The 15000-nt window shown below is 59.0% G+C and overlaps 1 non-coding gene across 1 annotated transcript; it reads left to right on the top strand.

Annotated features, from left to right (window-relative positions):
- Positions 1 to 13432: 13432 nt before the first annotated feature.
- On the top strand, positions 13433 to 13551 carry LOC131869386 (5S ribosomal RNA). Its single transcript, XR_009367769.1, has one exon. It is a non-coding gene; the product is annotated as a 5S ribosomal RNA (ribosomal RNA).
- Positions 13552 to 15000: the final 1449 nt, after the last annotated feature.

A 15000-nucleotide genomic window follows, 5' to 3' on the forward strand; every position in this document is an offset into this window, starting at 1 on the left:
TAGCACTCTTTTGTGCAACCGCCCAAACAACGCCCCCTCTACCCTCTGTCGAAACACTCGGCATTGCTGCTCCCTAAGGTGAGCTTCTCCTCATAGGCAATTCCGCTCTTATCCGGTCACGTTTGTGTGCCCGAATTTCGCAAGGCAACCTCCATGGGACATGGAAAAGACTCGAGAAGAGAGCTCGCTCACGGGAGAGAGAAGCCAAGGAGACCACGAGAGTGCTGAGAGTGGGACAGCGCTGAATAGGCGGGAGAAGCCTGCGCGTATAAACGGAGATATATATCCAATTGCAACGAAGGAACGTGCCAAAGATCGAGAACAATGGCAGAAATGCTAGTAACGTGCACTTCGGGACCAACGCATCACCGGAAGACAACCGCCAAACATCGAAAGAGTCGCGATGCTCCGCAACCTACGTGCAAAGCGGTCGCACACCGGGTAAGGGAGTGAGAGCCCCAAACATAGCTGGGCGAGGCGCTCACTCCGCTCTTTAATATCTCGTTAATACCGCCAAGGAAATGGCACAAGCACACACACACAAGCATCCTCGGAAGAGGACAGTTCGAGTGACAGGTCAAATCCAAGAGTTCCGAAGACTACCTCCAGGAACAATCGGGAACAAGACCGATTACAAGTCGTCGAGTCTGTTACTGGGCGAACACGAGATGCGCACAGGAAATCGATCAGCCCTCACAATGGCCCAAGGCCAGAGATCGGACTGCTACGATTTACCCCAACAATCATCGTGCCACTCTTCGCAGAGAGGTGATAGACGCCAACGAGCCCGCGCATAGCAATCGAGGTGTAAAAAGGGCGTTGAAGGCAGGAAGCCTGGACGAAAGAGGCTACGAGGTCACCTCGAAGCGGTCTAAGAATCGGGCGCACTTGGGGCGACTACCAGTGCCAACCCCTTATCCCGCGGTGCGTCCGACACACAGAAATTTCCAAGGCGGCCAAGGAGCCTCCCCGCATAGCAATCGGGGTGTGAGGTTACGGATGCAGCATTGATAGCAATCGAGGTGGGAGGCGAAGGATGCAGAAGTGAGAGCCGAGGGATGTAGCAGAGATAGCAATCGGGGTGTGTGATGCAGAAGAGATAGCAATCGAGGTGTGCGGTGGGAAGGGCCCAGCAGCCAGAATGCATGAAGCGACGGATGAAGCAGTGATGACAACCGGGCTGTGAGGAGAGGAGGGATGCAGCCAAGAAAGCAATCAGGGCTCGAGGCAAGGGATGCATCAAGGATAGCAATCATGTTGTGAGGCGAGATTCCAAAGGCTAAACGTGAGAGGCTGCAGGGTCGACTCAGAGAGGTCTATGCATGTGAGAGGCTGAAAGCAAGGTCAACTCGGAGCGGTCTATGCATCGGGCGCGCTTGGGGCGACTACCAGTGCCAACCCCTTATCCCGCGACGCGTCCGACAAAGAGAACGTTCCAAGGCGGCAGAGGAGGTTACCAGCCGAAGGATGCAGTAGCAATAACAGGTATAGTTCCGCGGCGGCCGAGAAGACTCACCGCATAGGAATCGGGATGCGAGGCGAGGGATGCGGCGGGAAGGCCCCGACGGCTAAACGGAAGAGGCTGCAGGGCCGCCTCGGAATGGTCCAAGCATCGGACGCGATTGGGACGACTACCAGTGCCAACCCCTTATCCCGCGATGCGTCCGATACACAGATAGTTCCAAGGCGGCCGAGGAGCCTCACCGCATATCAATCGGGGTGCGAGGCGAGGGATGGGGCGGGAAGGCCCCAACGGCTAGACGGAAGAGGCTTCAGGGCCACCTCGGAATGCTCCAAGCATCGGACGCGCTTGGGGCGACTACCAGTGCCAACCCCTTATCCCGCGATGCGTCCGATACACAGATGGTTCCAAGGCGGCCGAGGAGCCTCACCGCATAGCAATCGGGGGTGCGAGGCGAGGGATGGGGCGGGAAGGCCCCAACGGCTAGACGGAAGAGGCTTCAGGGCCGCCTCGGAATGGTCCAAGCATCGGACGCGCTTGGGGCGACTACCAGTGACAACCCCTCATCCCGCGATGCGTCCGATACGAAGATGGTTCCAAGGCGGCCGAGGAGCCTCACCGCATAGCAATCGGGGTGCGAGGTGGGGGATGCGGCGAGATGGCCCCAACGGCTAGACGGAAGAGGCCACAGGGCCGCGTCGGAATAGTCCAAGCATCGGACGCGCTTGGGGCGACTACCAGTGACAACCCCTTATCCCGCGATGCGTCCGATACGAAGATAGTTCCAAGGCGGCCGAGGAGCCTCACCGCATAGCAATCCGGGTGCGAGGTGGGGGATGCGGCGAGATGGCCCCAACGGCTAGACGGAAGAGGCTGCAGGGCCGCCTCGGAATAGTCCAAGCATCGGACGCGCTTGGGGCGACTACCAGTGACAACCCCTTATCCCGCGATGCTTCCGATACGAAGACAGTTCCAAGGCGGCCGAGGAGCCTCACCGCATAGCAATGGGGGTGCGAGGTGAGGGATGCGGCGAGATGGCCCCAACGGCTAGACGGAAGAGGCCACAGGGCCGCCTCGGAATAGTCCAAGCATCGGACGCGCTTGGGGCGACTACCAGTGACAACCCCTTATCCCGCGATGCATCCGATACGAAGATAGTTCCCAGGCGGCCGAGGAGCCTCACCGCATAGCAATCGGGGTGCGAGGCGAGGGATGCGGCGAGATGGCCCCAAAGGGTAGACGGAAGAGGCTGCGGGGCCGCCTCGGAATAGTCCAAGCATCGAACGCGCTTGGGGCGACTACCACTGCCAACCCCTTATCCCGCGATGCGTCCGATACACAGATAGTTCCGAGGCGGCCGAGGAGCTGGGGGATGCGGCGAGATGGCCCCAACGGCTAGACGGAAGAGGCTGCAGGGCCGCCTCGGAATAGTCCAAGCATCGGACGCGCTTGGGGCGACTACCAGTGACAACCCCTTATCCCGCGATGCGTCCGATACACAGATAGTTCCGAGGCGGCCAAGGAGCCTCACCGCATAGCAATCGTGGTGCGAGGTGGGGGATGCAGCGAGATGGCCCCAACGGCTAGACGGAAGAGGCTGCAGGGCTGCCTCGGAATGGTCCAAGCATCGGACGCGCTTGGGGCGACTACCACTGCCAACCCCTTATCCCGCGATGCGTCCGATACACAGATAGTTCCAAGGCGGCCGAGGAGCCTCACCGAATAGCAATCGGGGTGCGAGGCGAGGGATGCGGCGAGAAAGCCCCAACGGCTAGAGGGAAGAGGCTTCAGGTCCGCCTCGGAATGGTCCAAGCATCGGACGCGCTTGGGGCGACTACCAGTGACAACCCCTTATCCCGCGACGCGTCCGATACACAGATAGTTCCAAGGCGGCCGAGGAGCCTCACCGCATAGCAATCGGGGTGCGAGGCGAGGGATGCGGCGAGAAGGACCCAACGGCTAGACGGAAGAGGCTTCAGGGCCGCCTCGGAATGGTCCAAGCATCGGACGCGCTTGGGGCGACTACCAGTGACAACCCCTTATCCCGCGACGCGTCCGATACACAGATAGTTCCAAGGCGGCCGAGGAGCCTCACCGCATAGCAATCGGGGTGCGAGGCGAGGGATGCGGCGAGAAGGACCCAACGGCTAGACGGAAGAGGCTTCAGGTCCGCCTCGGAATGGTCCAAGCATCGGACGCGCTTGGGGCGACTACCAGTGACAACCCCTTATCCCGCGACGCGTCCGATACACAGATAGTTCCAAGGCGGCCGAGGAGCCTCACCGCATAGCAATCGGGGTGCGAGGCGAGGGATGCGGCGAGAAGGACCCAACGGCTAGACGGAAGAGGCTTCAGGGCCGCCTCGGAATGGTCCAAGCATCGGACGCGCTTGGGGCGACTACCAGTGACAACCCCTTATCCCGCGACGCGTCCGATACACAGATAGTTCCAAGGCGGCCGAGGAGCCTCACCGCATAGCAATCGGGGTGCGAGGCGAGGGATGCGGCGAGAAGGACCCAACGGCTAGACGGAAGAGGCTTCAGGGCCGCCTCGGAATGGTCCAAGCATCGGACGCGCTTGGGGCGACTACCAGTGACAACCCCTTATCCCGCGACGCGTCCGATACACAGATAGTTCCAAGGCGGCCGAGGAGCCTCACCGCATAGCAATCGGGGTGCGAGGCGAGGGATGCGGCAAGAAGGACCCAACGGCTAGACGGAAGAGGCTTCAGGGCCGCCTCGGAATGGTCCAAGCATCGGACGCGCTTGGGGCGACTACCAGTGACAACCCCTTATCCCGCGACGCGTCCGATACACAGATAGTTCCAAGGCGGCCGAGGAGCCTCACCGCATAGCAATCGGGGTGCGAGGCGAGGGATGCGGCGAGAAGGACCCAACGGCTAGACGGAAGAGGCTTCAGGTCCGCCTCGGAATGGTCCAAGCATCGGACGCGCTTGGGGCGACTACCAGTGACAACCCCTTATCCCGCGACGCGTCCGATACACAGATAGTTCCAAGGCGGCCGAGGAGCCTCACCGCATAGCAATCGGGGTGCGAGGCGAGGGATGCGGCGAGAAGGACCCAACGGCTAGACGGAAGAGGCTTCAGGGCCGCCTCGGAATGGTCCAAGCATCGGACGCGCTTGGGGCGACTACCAGTGACAACCCCTTATCCCGCGACGCGTCCGATACACAGATAGTTCCAAGGCGGCCGAGGAGCCTCACCGCATAGCAATCGGGGTGCGAGGCGAGGGATGCGGCGAGAAGGACCCAACGGCTAGACGGAAGAGGCTTCAGGGCCGCCTCGGAATGGTCCAAGCATCGGACGCGCTTGGGGCGACTACCAGTGACAACCCCTTATCCCGCGATGCGTCCGATACACAGATAGTTCCAAGGCGGCCGAGGAGCCTCACCGCATAGCAATCGGGGTGCGAGGCGAGGGATGCGGCGAGAAGGACCCAACGGCTAGACGGAAGAGGCTTCAGGGCCGCCTCGGAATGGTCCAAGCATCGGACGCGCTTGGGGCGACTACCAGTGACAACCCCTTATCCCGCGACGCGTCCGATACACAGATAGTTCCAAGGCGGCCGAGGAGCCTCACCGCATAGCAATCGGGGTGCGAGGCGAGGGATGCGGCGAGAAGGACCCAACGGCTAGACGGAAGAGGCTTCAGGGCCGCCTCGGAATGGTCCAAGCATCGGACGCGCTTGGGGCGACTACCAGTGACAACCCCTTATCCCGCGACGCGTCCGATACACAGATAGTTCCAAGGCGGCCGAGGAGCCTCACCGCATAGCAATCGGGGTGCGAGGCGAGGGATGCGGCGAGAAGGACCCAACGGCTAGACGGAAGAGGCTTCAGGGCCGCCTCGGAATGGTCCAAGCATCGGACGCGCTTGGGGCGACTACCAGTGACAACCCCTTATCCCGCGACGCGTCCGATACACAGATAGTTCCAAGGCGGCCGAGGAGCCTCACCGCATAGCAATCGGGGTGCGAGGCGAGGGATGCGGCGAGAAGGACCCAACGGCTAGACGGAAGAGGCTTCAGGGCCGCCTGGGAATGGTCCATGCATCGCACGCGCTTGGGGCGACTACCAGTGACAACCCCTTATCCCGCGACGCGTCCGATACACAGATAGTTCCAAGGCGGCCGAGGAGCCTCACCGCATAGCAATCGGGGTGCGAGGCGAGGGATGCGGCGAGAAGGACCCAACGGCTAGACGGAAGAGGCTTCAGGGCCGCCTCGGAATGGTCCAAGCATCGGACGCGCTTGGGGCGACTACCAGTGACAACCCCTTATCCCGCGACGCGTCCGATACACAGATAGTTCCAAGGCGGCCGAGGAGCCTCACCGCATAGCAATCGGGGTGCGAGTCGAGGGATGCGGCGAGAAGGACCCAACGGCTAGACGGAAGAGGCTTCAGGGCCGCCTCGGAATGGTCCAAGCATCGGACGCGCTTGGGGCGACTACCAGTGACAACCCCTTATCCCGCGATGCGTCTGATACACAGATAGTTCCAAGGCGGCCGAGGAGCCTCACCGCATAGCAATCGGGGTGCGAGGCAAGGGATGCGGCGAGAAGGACCCAACGGCTAGACGGAAGAGGCTTCAGGGCCGCCTCGGAATGGTCCAAGCATCGGACGCGCTTGGGGCGACTACCGTTGCCAACCCCTTATCCCGCGATGCGTCTGATACACAGATAGTTCCGAGGCGGCCGAGGAGCCTCACCGCATAGCAATCGGGTTGCGAGGCAGATTATTGGGAAGGGAACCCCCTGGGATGCGGCTCAAGCAGTGCCCAAAGGGACTGGAATGCGGAATCACATCGAGAGACCCAAATGCTATACGAGGGCTCAAATCGAATTATCGATTTGGCCACGACATGGACGCATCGGAACGACTACCTTTGCCGAACCACTCGCAATTGCATCCATACCGAAACCAATAGACATTTCCGTTAGAGCCCTCGCATAGCATTCGGGAATCTCGCATGCCCCTCTAAATCGACCAATGCTGGCGCTCAACGAAAATCCGAGCGCTACCACCGTTCGAGCGCCAGCATTGGTCGAGTTAGAGGGGCACGGGGGAGAATGCTCCAGTCAACACCTCCCCTATATAAGTTATTTGTCCGATTCTCGCACAACCGTAGTCTGCCTCGTCGAATCAAACAACGGTCCCAGATTCCGACTTCCGTTCCGTAGAGACCCAAAAGCTAGATGGAGGCTCGCAAGAAAGAGAGTCGGCGCATAGCAATCGGGTTTCTCGAACGTTTAGGGACCGAGCTCACTTGCGGATAGGGCAAAATCCGCCAAGCAACCCAAAAGCTAGACGGGGGCTCGAATCGAATCGCCTAGGCGGCCACAACAACGACGTGTTGGATCGACTACCAGTGCCAAACCATTCAGCAAGACTAGTCTGTGTCGAGGCCGGATAGAGATTCTCAGAGAGCGCCCGTATAGCATTTAGGAGACCTGCCGCGTCCCTCACACTCGACAAATGGTGGTGCACGTTTATAAATCCGAGCGATCCCAACCCTTTCAAGCACCAACATCGGTCGAGATAGAGGGGCACGGAGGGGGCTGCGTGAGACAACACAGTCCCCTATATAAGTTATTTGTCCGATTCTCACACATCCGAAGAATGGTCATCAAATCGGACAACAGCCCAAACTTCCGACTTCCGTCCCAGAAAGCCCAAGAGCTATCTAAAACGTTCATGGCCGGAACTCGATCGCGGCTATACCAGTCCGCCAAGCAACCCAAAAGCTAGACTGGAGCTCTAGTCGAATCACCTCTGTGGCCATTGCAAGGACGTGTTGGAGCGACTACCATTGCCGAACCATTCCGCAGGTCGAGTCCATACCAAGGCCGCATAGAGATTCACGATGAGCTCCTGCATAGCAATCAGGAGACTTGCCGTGTCCATCACAATCGATAAATCCTGGTGCAAGATTTTTGCATCCGAGCGCTCCAACCAGTCGAGCACCAGCATCAATCGACATAAACGGGCACGGGGGGAGGATGCTCGAGAACACTACCTCCCCTATATAAGTTATTTGTCCGATTCTCAAGCAGCCGAAGTCTGGTCATCGAATCGGGTCAAAGACCACAACTTCCGACTTTACCCACAATGCAAGTCATCGAATCGAACATCGGCCCCCGAGTCGGACTCCATGCGTATGTCAGGTCATCGGACCCAAATTCCGCCTTCCTGCGCATGGCGGGCCATCAATATCAACTCGGTCATCGGACCCAAACTCCGCCTTTCTGCGCATGGCACGCCTTCAAATTGGTCATCGGACCCAAATTCCGCCTTCCTGTGCATGGCGGGCCATCAACATCAACTCGGTCATCGGACCCAAATTCCGCCTTTCTGCGCATGGCACGCCATCAACTCGGTCATCGGACCCAAATTCCGCCTTCCTGCGCATGGCAGGTCATCGGACACAAATTCAGACCTCGCCAATATGCCTACGTATCGAATCGGTCATCGGACCCAACTTCCGACTTCATCCATACTGTAGGGTCTTTGAGGTTGGCGCGGTGCGCTCAACCCGGGGAGTCGACCCATCGAAGCATACACCTCCCCTATATAAGCTATTTGTCCGATTCCCACACCTGTGTAGTTTGCACCTCTGACCAGGACATCGACCCCAACTTCCGAACTCGACTGCAACGACGGCACCAGCGCCTTGGTGCGCACCTTGCGACGCACAGTCCCAACATTCGCCTTCCTGCACATGGCAGGTCATCGGACCCAAATTCCGACCTCGCGAGTATGCCTACATATCGAATCGGTCATCGGACACAACTTCCGACTTCATCCATACCGTAGGGTCTTTGAGGTTGGCGCGGTGCGCTCAACCCGGGGAGTCGACCCAACGAAGCATACACCTCCCCTATATAAGCTATTTGTCCGATTCCCACACCTGTGTAGTTTGCACCTCCGATCAGGACATCGACCCCAACTTCCGAACTCGCCTGCAACGACCGAACCAGCGCCTTGGTGCGCACCTTGCAACGCACAGTGCCAACATTCGCCTTCCTGCACATGGCAGGTCATCGGACCCAAATTCCGACCTCGCGAGTATGCCTACATATCGAATCGGTCATCGGACCCAACTTCCGACTTCATCCATACCGTAGGGTCTTTGAGGTTGGCGCGGTGCGCTCAACCCGGGGAGTCGACCCAACGAAGCATACACCTCCCCTATATAAGCTATTTGTCCGATTCCCACACCTGTGTAGCTTGCACCTCCGATCAGGACATCGACCCCAACTTCCGAACTCGACTAAAAAGACCGCACCAGCACCTTGGTGTGCACCTTGCAACGCACAGTGCCAACATTCGCCTTCCTGCACATGGCAGGTCATCGGACCCAAATTCCGACCTCATGAGCATACCTACTAATCGAATCGGTCATCGGACCCAACTTCCGACTTCATCCATACCGTAGGGTCTTTGAGGTTGGCGCGGTGCGCTCAACCTGGGGAGTCGACCCATCGAAGCATACACCTCCCCTATATAAGCTATTTGTCCGATTCCGACACCTGTGTAGTTTGCACCTCCGCTCAGGACATCGACCCCAACTTCCGAACTCGCCTGCAACGACCGAACCAGCGCCTTGGTGCGCACCAAAAGTGCGCACTTTTGGAGGGCACTTTTGTGCGCTCCAAAGGTGCGCACTTTTGGAGGGCACTTTTGTGCGCTCCAAAGGTGCGCACTTTTGGAGGGCACTTTTTGGAGGGCACTTTTGTGCGCTCCAAAGGTGCGCACTTTTGGAGGGCACTTTTTGGAGGGCACTTTTCTGCGCTCCAAAGGTGCGCACTTTTGGAGGGCACTTTTTGGAGGGCACTTTTCTGCGCTCCAAAGGTGCGCACTTTTGGAGGGCACTTTTTGGAGGGCACTTTTCTGCGCTCCAAAGGTGCGCACTTTTGGAGGGCACTTTTTGGAGGGCACTTTTCTGCGCTCCAAAGGTGCGCACTTTTGGAGGGCACTTTTGTGCACTCCAAAGGTGCACACTTTTGGAGGGCACTTTTTGGAGGGCACTTTTCTGCACTCCAAAGGTGCGCACTTTTGGAGGGCACTTTTTGGAGGGCACTTTTGTGCGCTCCAAAGGTGCGCACTTTTGGAGGGCACTTTTTGGAGGGCACTTTTGTGCGCTCCAAAGGTGCGCACTTTTGGAGGGCACTTTTGTGCACTCCAAAGGTGCGCACTTTTGGAGGGCACTTTTCCTGCGCTCCAAAGGTGCACACCTAGGTGAGCACCTTCGACCACACCTTGTAGCACACCAAACTCTGACTTTCGACTTCATCCGCAATGCAGGGTCTTTGAGGTTGGCGCAATGCGCACAACCAGGGGAGTCGACCCATCAAACCCAACACCTCCCCTATATAAGCTATTTGTCTGATTCTCATACATGCGTAGCCTGCAGGAGCAATTAGGACATCGACCCCAACTTTCGGCTTCTAAACGAAAACAAGGTCTTTGAGGTTGGTGTAATGCGAACAACTAGGGGAGTCAACCCATCAAACCCAACACCTCCCCTATATAAGCTATTTGTCTGATTCTCATACATGTGTAGTCTACAGGAGCAATTAGGACATCGACCCCAACTTTTGACTTCTTAACGAAAACAAGGTCTTTGAGGTTGACGTAATGCGCACAACCAGGGGAGTCGACCCATCAAACCCAACACCTCCCCTATATAAGCTATTTGTCCGATTCTCATACATGTGTAGCCTACAGGAGCCATTAGGACATTGACCCCAACTTTTGACTTCTTAACGAAAACAAGGTCTTTGAGGTTGGCGTAATGCGCACAACCAAGGGAGTTGACCCATCAAACCCAACACCTCCCCTATATAAGCTATTTGTCTGATTCTCATACATGTGTAGCCTGCAACAACGATTAGGACATCCACCCCAACTTCTGAATTCGTCTGCGTTGACCGCACCAAAGGTGCACGCCTTGGTGCTCACCAAAATCCGACTTCCGACTTCTTCTGCTATGCGGGGTCTTTGAGGTTGGCGCAGTGCGCACAACCAGGGGAGTCAACCCACCGAATGCAACACCTCCCCTATATAAGCTATTTGTCTGATTCTCATACATGCGTAGACTGCAGCAATGATTAGGACATCCACCCCAACTTTTGACTTCTTAAACAAGACAGGGTCTTTGAAGTTGGTGCAGTGCACACAACCAGGGGAGTCGACCCATCAAACGCAACACCTCCCCTATATAAAGCTATTTGTCCGATTCTCATACGTGTAGTCTGCAGCAGCGATTAGGACATCGACCCCAACTTCCGAATTCGTTTGCATTGACCGCACCAAAGGTGCACGCCTTGGTGTGCACCTTGGAGTGCACTTTGGTGCTCACCTCGGTGCACACTTTGGTGTGCACCTCGGTGTGCACCAAAGGTGCGCACCTTGGAGCGCACCAAAGGTGTACACTTTGGAGCGCACCACATAGGGTCTTTGAGAGGTTGGCGCAGTGCGCACACCAAGGTGGGTGTTGAGGTGCGTGCCGAGGTGGGTGGGTGCTAGGGTGCGCTCCATGGTGGGTGCCAGGGTGGGTGCGTGCTAGGGTGGATTCCAAAGAGGGTCATAGGGTGGGTGCCAAGGTGGGTTGGTGATATAGTGGGTTCAAAGGTGGGTACTAGGGTGGGTTCCAAGGTGGGTCACAAGTTGGGTGCCAGGATGCGTGGGTGTTAGGTTGGGTGCCAAGGTGGGCTCCTGCGTGGGTGGGTGCTAGGGTGGGTTTCAAGGTGGACGCGAGGGCGGGTGCCAAGGTGGGTAACAAGTTGGGTGTTAGGATGGGTGAGTGCTAGAGTGGGTGCCAAGGTGGGTGGGTGCTAAGGTGGATGCCAAGGTGGTTCACAGGGTGGGTGGGTTCTAGGGTGAGTTCCAAGGTGGGTCACAGGTTTAGTGCTAGGGTGCGTGTCAAGGCGGGTGTCGAGGTGCCTGGGTGCTAGGGTGTGGATGCCAATGTGGGTCATAGGGTGGGTACTAGGGTGGGCTGCAATGTGGGTGCCAAGGTGGGTAACATGCTCGGTTGGTTCTAAATTGGGTGTCAGGGTGGGTGTGCACCCACCTTGCCCGAGGTGGGTGCCAAGGTGCCAGTGTGGGTGGGTGCTAAGGTGGATGCCAAGGTGGGTGAGAAGGTGGGTGATAGGTTGAGTGGTAGGATGGGTGGGTGCCAAGATGGGTCACAGGGTGGGTGCAAGGGTGGGTAGGTGCTAGGGTTGGTGTCAGGGTGGGTGGGTGCTAGGTTGGGTTCCAAGGTGGGTGCGAGGGTGAGTGTCAAGGTGGGTCACAGGTTAGGTGCTAGGATGGGTGAGTGCTAGGGTGCAAAGGTGCCAGGGTGGGTGCTAGGATGGGTCGATGCTAGGGTGAGTGGCAAGGTGGGTCCACAAGTGTCAAGGTGGGTGCCGAGGTGGGTGCCAACTTGGGTTCCAAGGTGGGTGCCAAGTGGGCGACTGCTATGGTGGATGCCAAGGTGGGTCACGGGGTGGGTGCCAAGTTGCTAGGTTGTGTTCCAAGGTGGGTGCCAACGTGGCTGCTAGGGTGCGTGGGTTAAAGGGTGTGTCACAACGTGGGTGCCAGGATGGGTGCGCACCCACACTGGCCAAGACGGGTGCAAGGTTGGGTTCCAAGCCCGGTCACAGGCTGGGTGCTAGGATGGGTGGGTGCCAAGGTGGGCACCAGGGTGGGTGCACCCACCCTGGCCAAGGTGGGTCACGGGGTGGGTCCTAGGGTGGGTAACGGGGTGGGTACTAAGGTGCGTGCCAAGGTGGGTCATGGGGTGGGTGCCAAGGTGGGCACCAGGGTGGGTGTGCACCAACCCTAGCCAGGGTAGGTCACGGGGTGGTTGTCGGGGTGGGCGTCAAGGAGCCAAGGTGGGTGGCAAGTAGCCAAGTTGCGTGCCAAGGTGGGTGTCGGGGTGGGTGCCAAGGATCCAAGGTGGGTGCCAAGGAACCAAGGTGGGTGTCTGGGTGGGTGCCGAGGTGGGAGCCAGGGTGGGTCCCAAGGTGAGTGCAAAGGTGGGTGCCAGGGTCAAGGTGAGTGCCAATGTGGGTTCCAAGGTGCCAGGGTCAGGGTGAGTGCCAATGTGGGTTCAAAGGTGCTAAGTTGGGTGCGAGGTTGGGTGCGAGGGTGGGTGGGTGCCAAGGTGTGCTAGGTGGAAGCCCGGGTGGGTCGGCATCCCATGGGTGTCGAGTTGGGTGCCTGATGGGTGCTTCTTGTCAAGTTTTAGTCGTCGGGACTCATTTCGAGCCTTAGAGGTCGTTTCTTGTCCGGTTGCCCTGTCTTCGACCTGGGAACCCAATTTTGGTCCTCGGGTCCCATTTTTTTTTGTCTCGCATCCCACTTTTGGCCTGTGGCCTTTTCGGGGTCGATTCTCGTTTTGGGCATCAGAGCATGTTTCTTCTCCTAAAACCCAATATTTGTTTATTAAGTCTCGGAACACATTTTTGTTCTCGTGGACCCATCATGGGTCTTGGAACGCATTTGTGGTCCTTGGGTCCCATTTTGCATCCCGAAACTTGTGTTTTGGTGCTTGATCCCTATTTTGGGTGCCCACCTTGCACCAAGTGCGCACCCGGGGCAAACCGAGCGCCTTGGTGCACCGGGGCAAGATCGAGCGTGCACCCGAGGCGCCCCGAACATGCACCAAGGTGCACTCGGCCCACATGTGAGCGCAGGTCGTTGCGCCCGAGGTGGTGTGTGGGCACCGCGTTGCAGACGGGACACTGCACGCACACGACGCCCCGTCCAGGTGCACGCACGTAGGCCGGGCCGGGTGCACACCCGACGCCCTAGCAAGGTGCGCGCACCCGGGCAGGGCTCACACTTGGCGAACGGGGCGCACTTCGCGAGGGAGGGTGTGCACCTCGACGGGGGTGGGTGGCCGGGGTGGATTCGCACGTGGGTCGCGGTTTGCTAAGTACACACTGCGACAAGCTCATAACGGGTGCGATCATACCAGCGTTAGTGCACCGGATCCCATCAGAACTCCGCAGTTAAGCGCGCTTGGGCCGGAGTAGTACTGGGATGGGTGACCTCCCGGGAAGTCCCGGTGTTGCACCCTTTTTTAGTTTTTCGCCGGGCGTCGCAATGCTATTTGAATAAACCTTTTGCCCGTTTGCGTTCTCGTCGGGGCCGGGCCGGGCCGGGGTGCGCTGCCCGCACTACCGCGCGCGCGGGGGCGACACCGAGCGCGCACCCGAGGCGCCCCGAGCACACAGGCCACGGTGCAACCCGGGCGTTGTGCGCGCACCCCGGTGCGCCCGAGGTGCTGCGCGCGCACCCAGGTGAAATCGGTGTGCACCTCGGCCAGTGCGCGCTCGGTCGAGTCGCGCACGTTGGCCAAGGTGCACGGTGATGTTTCTTACTCTAAGGTTCCGCACCAGACGCCCGGGACAGGTGAGCGAAGCTGGGCGGGGCCGGGTGCGCGGCCGGGGCAGGTGCACGCAGCTGGAGAGAGCTTTGGAGCACACCAGAGGTGCGCACCTTGGAGCACACTTCGGAGCGCACCAATGATGCGCTCCATTCAAAAGTTTCCTGAAAAGGCAAAAAAAGTTGAGATTATAGAATTTCCCACTTGAGAGATTGTAAAAAAAAAAAATTTAAAATGAAGGAAACGCGGGTGCCAAGGTGTGCGCGCCCGGGTGCGCAGCCCAGCCAAGGTGTGCGCACCAAGGCGCCCACCCTGGCGAAGGTGCACGCAAGGTGCGCACCCGAGGCAAACCGGACAATTAACCCAACTTTCGACTTCGCGCGCACCTGCGCACCTTGGAGCGCACTTCGGAGCGCTCCTTGGTGCGCACCAATCTTGGGCACCTCGGAGTGCACCATGGCGCCCACCAAGGTGCGCACCCGGGGCAAACCGAGCTCCGACTTCGTGCGCACCTTGGAGCGCACGAAAGGTGCGCACCATGGCGCCCACCAAGGTGCGCAGCCCAGCCAAGGCGTGCGCATCAAGGTGCGCACCCTGGCGAAGGTGCGCACCCGGGGCAAACCGAGCTCCGACTTCGTGCGCACCTTGGAGCGCACAAAGGGTGCGCAACCCAGCCAAGGTGTGCGCACCCCGGGCAAACCGAGCTCCGAATCGTGCGCACCTTGGAGCACACTTCGGAGCCCTCCTTGGTGCGCACCGATGTTGCGCACCTCGGAGCGCACCCGGGGAAAACAATGCAATTAACCCGACTTTCGACTTCGTGGGCACCTCGGAGCGCTCTCGGGTTCGCACCTCGGAGCACACCGAGGTGCGCACCTTTGATGCGCTGCCTTCACCAATTTCCAGAAAAGGCAAGAAAACATTGAGAAGGTGTGCGCACCGAGGTGCCCACCCTGGCGAAGGTGCACGCGAGGTGCGCACCCGGGGCAAACCGGGCTCCGACTTCGTGCACGCCATGCTGCGCACCTTGGAGGGCCATGGTGCGCACCTTGGAGCACACTTCGGAGCGCTCAATGGTGCCCAACCCAGCCAAGGTGCCCACCGCGGCGAAGGTGCACGCGAGGTGCGCACCCGGGGCAA

This window comes from Cryptomeria japonica, unplaced genomic scaffold (assembly GCF_030272615.1).
Source record: "Cryptomeria japonica unplaced genomic scaffold, Sugi_1.0 HiC_scaffold_246, whole genome shotgun sequence".
NCBI lineage: Eukaryota > Viridiplantae > Streptophyta > Pinopsida > Cupressales > Cupressaceae > Cryptomeria > Cryptomeria japonica.